We start from the raw sequence: 9,974 nt of genomic DNA, 5'->3' as shown, positions 1-9,974 counted from the left end.
TCACTGGGGTTCAGGAAATGCTTTCAAAGTTATAGGAGACAAAATTATGACTGCATTCCTCTCTCTCTCTCTCTCTCTCTCTCTCTCTCTCTCTCACACACACACACACACACACACACACACACACACACACAATCACCTCGGTATCTGTAGAATTTAGTTCATATTTTTTTTGTAAAAAAATAATTTCAATACAAAATTGTATTAGAAACTAATGTAGCTATTATCACATTCAGAGGCTGTGTTTAGAACTATAAGCCCCCAGGGACACAGGGGCACGGGGTGGTGCATGTTACTGACAGGAAGACTTGTCTTGTAGCAGCGTGGTAGTGAGCAAGACACTGACACATACCTTGGTATTTCGTCTTCTGCCCACCCTTTCACTTTGCTTCACACTGGCCTCAAAACTGTGCCCGTAGATGAACACGGCTATAAGAGTAAGTGTGTCTAAACAGAAAGGCTGTAGGGGAAGGCCATGGAGAAGTTGAGAAACAGCAGCGCAATTGAGACTGAGTCCTACAGAAGAGAGAGAGTCTACAAGGAACTCAGGACAACAGAGAAAAGGGACAAGACAGAGACTGAGCTAGGAACATGCTGGGGCACCTAGCGTTGAAGGATTGAATGAGGCCCTTGTGGGATTGACTTTTTCAGAGAACAAAGTAATCCACCGTCCCTCTAGATTATGGTCTGTGATTCTCATCTCCAAGAAGCTACTTAGGTCCAAAATGTGAGCCACACATTTCATACACTGTGCAACTTTACTTGGAGCAGTGTGCCGCCACACTCGGGTGCACACTTCCTATGTGATGAATGCAGTCACCACGCCATGCTATGGAGACGGGAACCAGACGTGGTATGGGAGTGCTCACTGAGAGTCATCTTTAAGGCACGAGCATCAAATGCTTCTGTCCTCAAAGAGTTTTGCTGGGCAGGCGGCTGGTGACACCTTCCCATTTAATGCTCAGAGCAAGCACGGCTCTGAGGAATTTGGTAATCACCTCAGGGTCACAGAGTCGTCCCGTCTGAGAGCCAGCCACGGTTTCAGCAGTACCCTTGCTCGATGTATCGCGCTGGAGCGCTGGAGCGCAGCCGCATCCTCACTGCGTCTAGGAGTCCTTTTAGAATCGTCTTCATAGTGCCATGCCCAGAAGGAAGGGTGAGAGGGATGTGAGCCAGAGCGACTCCTGGCAGTCAGGAGCGGTTGTTTATGCAGAGCGAGCCTGGTAATGAGCTGCGAAGTTGATAATGAGTTTTCTTTCTCTCAGCCTACACGATCTGAGAAGTGGAATAGTCCTCAAGATTGCTGTGCATCTCAGTGTGCTAAAGCCGCCCCACGTAGCTGTCTGCGACTGTGATTATAAACACCATGACAGAAAGCAAAGCGGGGCGGGGGGGGGCGGGGGAGGAAAGGGTTTATTTCAGCTTATACTTCTATGTGGCCGTTCATCACTGAGGAAGGGCAGGGCAGGGACTCAAGACGAGAACTCAGAGGCAGGAACTGTTTCAGGAGCCATGGAGGAGTGTGGCTCACTGACTGACTCTCTATCTCCTTCTCAGAAGTTTGCTTTCTTGACCGCTGACTACCTCCCGGGATGGCACCCCCGCAGTGGGGGGCCCTCCTATGTCAATCACAGATCAAGACAGTCCTCCACAGACTTGCATACAAAATAATCTTACGGAGGTATTTTCTCAGTTAAGACAATGCCAAGTTGACAAAAACCAGCCATCTTTTGCTGAATTAACAAACAGTGAAATGACAGTAGAAATTACTGTCACTGCACAGGTTACATACTGACAAAGGAGGACCTGGTGCCCATCCGTCATGGGCATTCGGGGGGACAGCTCTTCTGAGAAGTACTGAGGACATTCCTCAGCTTGGCACTGTAATGTGGATCTCGAATGTCCCTCCATGGCCAGCATGCTAAAGGCTTTAATCTCTAAGCAGCAATATTGGGAACAGATGGAACCTTTAAGAGAGTGACCTAGTTTTCAAGTCAGGGCGGCAGCCTTCCTTTTCTTCACTTTGGCTTTCTAACATGAGAGGCATGGTGTGACTCTGCCATGAAGTCCTGTCCTTATGTCTGTCTTGCCAAAACTCGAAACAAACGATGGGGCCAACAGGTCATTACCACGATTTCGAAAACGAGGAGCCCAAAGTCTCTCTTTCTCTTTGTTAACTGATATTTCACAGGCATCTGTTGCAGGGACAGGTAGACAGTTTGCACACCATATAAAACCAGCGGCTTCGTTTCCCTGGGTGCAGTAGTTCCTTGGTGACAGCCCCACTGACGAGGTCGTGAGAAACACGGTCTCGGCATCTGTGCATGGTGATATTGCTCGTGGCATCAAACCGGAGAAGAGATGCGCAGATGAGTACATTGTTCAGGTAAAATTCTGTCCCTGCTCTTCTGGAAGACTTATCTAATTCAAAAGATGAAGCCTGACTGTGTGGTGAAGGCTAGTATCCGCATGGTACCCTTTCTAGCCCAAGGCAGACATAGAAGTGTTTCAACATGGGAGCCATTGTCTGACAACGTCGCTCCCCCACTGCAGAAAACCCCGATCTAAACCAAAGAAGAGCTTGTACTTGGGTAGAGTGTTTATTACAATTCCCACCATGGGGAGCAAACTGGAAATCTTTCTGGCCGTTGTTGATGCCAGCTCCCCAAATGACTGTCACCTGAGGCTCTTACCTGAAGCTAATTGTAGGTGCTGGGCCTGAAAACCTGTTAGGATTTCTCCAATGGGCCATTCTTCCCACGCTCTAGAGATAAACGTCACCAGCAGCTCTAGTAGGTCTAAACAGAGCCACTGACATGTCCCACTGTCTTCAAAAACATGTCAATTTTGGCCGGGAGTGTGGCTCAGGGGTAGATTGTGAGTTTAGCACGTATGAGACCCCAGACTCCATTCCCAGTGCCAAACAATGAAACAAACAAGAAACCCAAAGACACATTATAAAACTTACAACTTTTTTAGATTATATTTCAGAAAACGTACTATCAATTAAAAGTGTTCTGAGTTGAAGGTACCTTTCATTCCCCCTGACTGGGGGGAGCATTTTCACACTAGAATATGATGCATTTTGATTTTATGCACCCCAACACTGTCTTTTTTTTTTTTTAAATCTCTCCTAATACAGTAAGAATATTAGGTCTAAGACTCATTTTGCTGAGTACTGGGTTATAGTAACTATGTACATCAGCCCAATGCCCACTAGAGGGCAGCATACTCACAAATCCAGCATACAAAGACAGCTTGTGATAATTCTGTCTCTCTCCCACACCTAATTGCCCTTTCTTGCTCCTCTCCCCACCTTCCCTTTCAGAGCCCTTCTTTCTCCCTTATAGTTTCACTTCGAATAACAATCTATGTTATTACCCACAGGAATGGATGGACACACATGGTCTTTGTCTTTCTAACTCAGGGAAACTCAACTAACCGTATTTAACGGGATTGTCTTTCACTCAATGTTTTTGCAAATGACATAATTTCATTCTTCTTGATGAATGAATGAAACCACAATGCGTAGCTATACCATGTTTTCCTTTGACCCATTTATCTGTTGGTGGGCGTCTAGACTGACGCCCTATCTTGGGCATTGTGAGTAGTACTTCAGTAAGCATGATGTCAACGAAGGCACAGGGCGTACTGACTTAGAGTTCCTTGGATTTGCGTGCTGTTTTCAGTTCCCTGAGGAGCCTCCCCCCTGATTTCCACTGTGGCCTCACAGATTTGCATCCTGACTGGCAGCTACTAGGAGTTCATCTTCCCTTGCATCCTTATGAATATTTCTTGTTATTTGTTTCACTTATAGCCATCTGGCTGGTGAGACATGAAATTCCAGGGCCGATTAAATTTGCATCTCCCTGGAGGCTAAGGATTTTCAACTTTTTTTTCCCCAAATATTCTGTGTCCATCTGTCCTTCCTTTGAATGTTGCTGATTCAATTCATTGGCTCAATTTTTTTTCTAAGCTTTATGTGCATGATTGCATTACATATCTGTATATAACATAATTTGATTATAATCTCCTCTGTCATTCAACCTTATTCACTTCTGCTTCCCACCAAACCACTATTCCCAAGAGGTCCCTGCTACTTCCTTGGCTGTGGTCTACTGTAATTAAAGTTGCCTGCACGAGCATAGGTGAGCTATGGCGATAAGGGCTGACTCTCCCACCTCCACCAACCATGAATTACCTCCTAAGGGAAGAGTGACACTTACGACCTTCTCCTTGCTCCATGGAAGAATGCCGATGAGCCCAGTCCTCTGCTGCTGTGTGCTCATGGGTTCAATACCCAAGTCATGTCTATAAGACAGCATTGCGAGCACTCGTGCCCATTCTCTGGCTTTTACATTATCCCTACGCTTCTTCTTAGCAACGTTTCCTGAGCATCGGAGGGGGTGACGTAGATGTCCCATTAGGGTTGATCACTCCATGGTCTCAGCACTCTCCTCAGTTAGGAATATCTGCATTAGCCAATGTCCACTTCAAGACTATGCTCCTTTAGCTAAGGCTATCAACCACCTATGGATGTAAACGTGAACATTGAGAAGGCAGTTTGACATCATGTCCATATAGCAAGATGACAGTAGGTTTTCCCATAGGGCCTATGACCTCCACACCCCCGGACTTTTGACCAGTTTTACAGCACCAGGCATGGGTGGCTGCAGGAGCCATAACAGCCATTTTGCGCCATTGGGCACAGCTTGCCGAAAAGTTGTCATTGAATCTCACAGGGCTCATAGCTTGGTAAAACTGTTGATGGCATTTTTCTCCCAGCAAGTTACACAGCAACTTCCTGAACCGAAAAAGCTAACTTCCGGGGAGGAACATCACAGCTCCAGCAACAACTTGGTTTCTGCACATTTTACAACCAAAATACATGCTGGGTTCAGCAGTAATGTCTTATTGTTTGGTTTTGATGCTCTTTCATTAACGGATTGATTGTATGCTGTTGCTATTTAACTTTTAGAGTTCTTCGTAAGTTCTAGATGTTAGCTCCTTGACAGAAGTAGAGTTGGGAGAGATTTTTCCCATACTTTTAGGACGCCTTTTCCATATTAAATATAAGATCACTGTATTTAATTTCTGTGAATGTTGGTGAGGATCATTAAATGTATCAATTGCTTTTGGTAGCATGGCCAATTTTATAATATTGCTTCTAACAATCCATGAGCATTTGGAAGGTTTCTTTATCTCTTGATGTTTTCAGTTCTTCAGTGTTGTGAAATTTTCCTTATAGTCTTTTACTTCCTTTGTTCAATTTATTCCAAGATATTTTTAGGCTATTGTGAATGTTCCTGCTATTTCTCTCATATGTTTGTCATTGATATGTAGGGAGGGTGCTGAATTTGTTAATAATTTTGCCACTTTGCAAAGCTTGTTCATCAGCTATAGAAAATTTGTAATAGAATATTTGGGTTCCTTATGTATAAAATCATATTATCTGTCAATACAAATACTTTTGTTTTATTTTTCTCCTTACACTTTTATCTTATAAGATTTCAAGTATCACATTGAACTTGAGTAGGGAAAGTAGCCACCCTGTGTTTGTTCCTGGGCTTAATGGAAATGCTTTGAGTTTTTTCTTCATCTAGCAAGATGTTGGACGTTGGCTTGCTGTGTATTGTCTTTCTTACATTGAGATAAGTCCACTGTATCTCGAATCCCTCCAGGACTTTTAGCATGCTGTAATGTTGAGTTTTGTCAATGTTTTTTTTTATCTAATGAGATTATCTTGTAATTTTTGTCAATGACTCTATTCATGGGGTAGATTCAGTTCATTGATTTAAATATTGTGGATCATATCTGTGTCTCTGGCATAAAGCCAACTTGTTCATGCTGTGTGGTTTTTTTTAATATATTCTTTGCTCAGCTTCCAAATATTTTATTCAGAATTTTTCTGCCTATGGTTCAGCAGGCAGAATAGTCTATAATTCTTTTTTTTAATAGGGTCTTGTCTGTCTTAGGTACCAGAATAATACTGACTTCTTAAGGAATTTGGAGACTTCCTTCCGTTTATATTTTACAGAATCATTTGAGGAGATTAGTGTTTATTCTTCTTTGAAGAGCAAATAGAACCCTGGACCGAATTCACCCAGGTTCGTTAACTGGGAGATTTCTTTCCCAAGTTGTCATCATCACATAGTGTTAGCGAGACTGACGTCTATGTCACAAGAACTGCATTTAATCCATTCACAAAAGTCAAGCTCATAGCCTACTGCACTAGCTTTAGGAAAAAAACTTAACATTACATAATATCGATTCGCCTATAGTTTTCAAAATATTGCTTTAATCTCATTGTTTGATATATATCTACTTAAATGACCTGCTTCAGCTTGACTCACCCTTTGTGGGTCATATGTGTATAGAAGCCCAAACATTTTTTTCAGGTTTTCCAGTTTAGTGGAATATACATTTTTAGAGTATGTTCTTCTGATTGATTTTTTCAGTTTCGTTAGTGTCTAAGGTAATGTCTTCCTTTTTATCTCCAGTTTGGGTCTTCTCTCTTTCTTTTTGCTAACTAGGCTAAAGGTTTGTCAATCTTGTCAGAGAAATGTATCTTCATGTCATTGATATTTGTTATTGTTTCTATTTCCTTAATTCCTATTTTGAATTTCACTGTCTCTTCCTCTCTATGTTTTGAAGGTGTTATCTGTTCTTGGTTTCTATAAGGACTTCAGGTGAATGATTAAATTATTAATTTGACATATCTCATTTTTTTGGTAACAGATCCTATTAGGACTCTCTTCATCCCTTCCCATGTAGTTTTCTATTTTGCATATTCATTTTTATTCAGTTCTATGGAAGTTCAAATTTCCTTTTTGATTTCTTCCCTGGCCCAATCATCACTCAGTAGAAGGTTGTCTAATTTAATTAAAACTTGCCCTTGTCTTAATAGGTGGTTGCCTTTAAAAAAAAATGTCATGGCCTGCAGAAAATAATGTGTATTTAGTGTCTGGGTGTGATGTTCTATAGACATCTGTTAGGGCCATTTGATTTATGATGTGATTTAACTCCAGAGTTTCTCTGTTTAGTTAATGTTCGGATGACCTCCGTATCAGTGAGCCTGGGTATTGAAGTATCTCTTCTGATTAGTTTTGCTTTGAAGTGTGTCTTTGGGTTTCTATTGCTGGGAGGAGACACCATGACCAAGGCAACTCTTATAAAGAAAAAAAAAACATTTAATGGGGGCGGCTTGCATTTTCAGATGTTTAGTCTGTTATCATCATACATGCTGGCATGTAAAGAGACATCATGTTAGAGGGGCTGAAAGCCCTCCATCTTGACCAGCATCCAACAGGAAGGGAACTAGAACACTAGACATGGCTTGAGAATATACGGGGCTTCCAAGCCCATCCCACAGTGACACAGTTCCTCCAGCAAGGCAATACCTATTGTAGCAAAGCCACACCTCCTAACGGTGCCTCTCCCTATGTTCTGATGGGGCCAATTGCATCCAGTCCCCCACAATGTATATTCTGTCACGTTAGGATGGCCATGCCCTGTGTTTTTTGGTTTCATTTGCTAGCAAAAACTTTTTCCCATGGTGCATGGGGGAGATAAATTTCCTGCTGGCAACAAAAAGATGGACCCTGTTCTCTAATGCGGTCTGCTTGTCTGTCTCTTTATTGGGGGGATTGAGAGTATTAATATTAAGATTTATTGTTGAATGATGTCTCTTAATTCTTGTGATCTTTTTTATGGCGGTTTCTTAGCCCTCTTTTCTTTGACTCTTCTGGAATCATTAATTGATTATTGTACTTTCTTGGGTGTGTTTATCCTGGTCTTCAGACTCACGTACCTCCTCTGGTGTCTTTGACACAGATGGATCAATAGCCATAAGTTTCTTTATTCTCTGGTTATCATGAAATGTTTTTTTATTTTACCTTCAATTTTAATAGTTAGTTTCACTGAGCAAAATAGTCTAAGTTCATAACTAGTCTTTCAAAACTTGGAACACATCCTTCCTGGCCCTTCTGGCTTTATGTTTTCTGTCAATCAATTGTTAATCTGATGTTATTAATCAGATTAATAACCAGCTGTTATTCTGCCATTATAAGTTGAGTTGACTTTTCTGTCTTGAAGCCTTTAGTACCCTTTCTTTAGTCTTTTAATGTTTCAACTACAATATATCATAAAGAGTTTCTTTTCTGATCCTTATCTATTTGGACTTCTGTAGATGTCTTATACCTAGATGGACATTTCTTTGTCTCTGTTTGGGGCAATCTCTCCTATGATTTTATTGAGAACATTCTCTAGGCCTTCACTACGGCATTCTTCTCCTTCTATGCCCATCTGAAACAAAGATCTTCTTGTGGTCTCCCAGAGCCCTGCCGCTTCATGCTCATGTTTCTTTTAAAGTTTTTACACAACTTTAGTAAGTGATGCAGCTCCTCCACATTCCCCTTTAGTAATCCATCCAGTTCCTCTACTTTCTCTTCCATTCCTGGCTTGCGATCCATTTCTGTTTTTATTTGGCTTATTGAGCCTTTCATATCCTGTCTTCATTTCAGTTTGACTGTTATTCAACAATATCCAACTCTGCTTTCATACTGTAGACAGACTGCCTTATTTCCTTTCTGTTTCTCTCACCCACTATTCTGCGGTGGTTTGTGGAGGATAACCGTCGTTTTTCACGGTGTTCCTGTTCTGTGCTGGGATTGCGAATCTAGAGTTAGTTCGTTGGTTGAGTTCTTCTTTCTTATTTCAATCTGAAAAAATCCAGTCCTGCTTTTGCTTCCAGTGGTGACCTTTAAAGTGTTGAGTGGGGAAGTCAGTCCTGGTAGGAATTAATTGTTCAGGGATGGAGTTTCTCTCTGCTGTCTTCCACTGAGCGGCAGGGACTGCCCTGTCAGCCGGGGTCTCTCACCGACGTCTGCAGCTTTTGCTGTGAGTTGTGGGCTTCACTAATGCATGTGGACCTTAATGACAGTCAGACCTGATCCCCTCCCTGGGATTGCAGCTTCCTCTGAGGCATGACAAGATGTCCAACCTCGTCTCTCTCAGGGGGAGGTCTTTTCATCGAAAGACTGTTATTTCTTTAATCCGCTGCTTTGCTACAGACCTATTTAAATTATCTGTAACCTCTTGATTTAATATTGGTTCTAAGCATGAATTTACCCATTTCTAGACTTTCCTGTTGTTTTTCAAAATATGTAAGTATTTGCTGATAATCCTGCAGTTTTCATGGCTATCTATTGTAAAATCATAAAACACTTCATTTTTAATAATTTGGGTCTTCTCTGTTTTTTGGTTTATTTGTTTATGTTTGTGGTTATTCACTTTACTGAGTCTTTGTATTTTTCTTTTAACCTTCATTTTATTGTTCTGACTGTCTTCATTATTTCTCACGGTCTACTGCTCAGTTCCTTCATTCGTTGGAGTTTAGGAGCGCTTTTCACATTTTGGAGGATGCATGAGTGGACTTTCCCTGTCTGTCCCTGTCGCTGCTAGCCCCCCAAGGCTATGGATTATCTCAGTATTGATGCAAGAGGTAGCGCTGACTGTAGTTCTTGCCTGGCTGGCATCGTGAGGTCTTTTGCCTATGAAAGACCTTTTTAAGCAGAGTCACGTATTACGGAGGGCTGCAGCGTCACCAGGTTCTAAGGACTCTCTGCAGGGAGAGGGGTGGTGGGCATTGAGTCCCAGGGTGACAAGGGTTTCAGATTCAGGTTTTCAGCCTCTGCTTTCCAAGAAAATGCCCTAGTAGTCAGCTAGACTGAGTAGAAGGAACAATTTGAGGTGGTCTGCTTACCGAATCAGGTGCTTCAGAAATAAAAAAATTCATGGAAGACTTTGTGACGGCATTATATCTATCTAGAGATAAGGTTAATAGGTCGAAGTGAACTACAGACATCCACTCATCTATAAAACCCAAAGCCCACCTTCCTGTTCTACATTAACAAATGCCCAAGAAACCAAAAGGTAGTGTGCTCTGTTTGGACAACGGACTGAAAATCACTGCC

General features: G+C 42.0%; 1 protein-coding gene across 6 annotated transcripts in view; it reads left to right on the top strand.

Annotated features, from left to right (window-relative positions):
- Gabra5 (gamma-aminobutyric acid type A receptor alpha5 subunit) overlaps positions 1-9,974 on the top strand; it is an 85,650-nt gene that overhangs the window by 21,508 nt on the left and 54,168 nt on the right. The window lies entirely within an intron of this gene.

This window comes from Microtus ochrogaster, chromosome 22, assembly GCF_000317375.1.
Source record: "Microtus ochrogaster isolate Prairie Vole_2 chromosome 22, MicOch1.0, whole genome shotgun sequence".
Classification (NCBI taxonomy): Eukaryota; Metazoa; Chordata; class Mammalia; order Rodentia; family Cricetidae; genus Microtus; species Microtus ochrogaster.
This window is presented reverse-complemented; position numbering and strand designations above follow the sequence as displayed.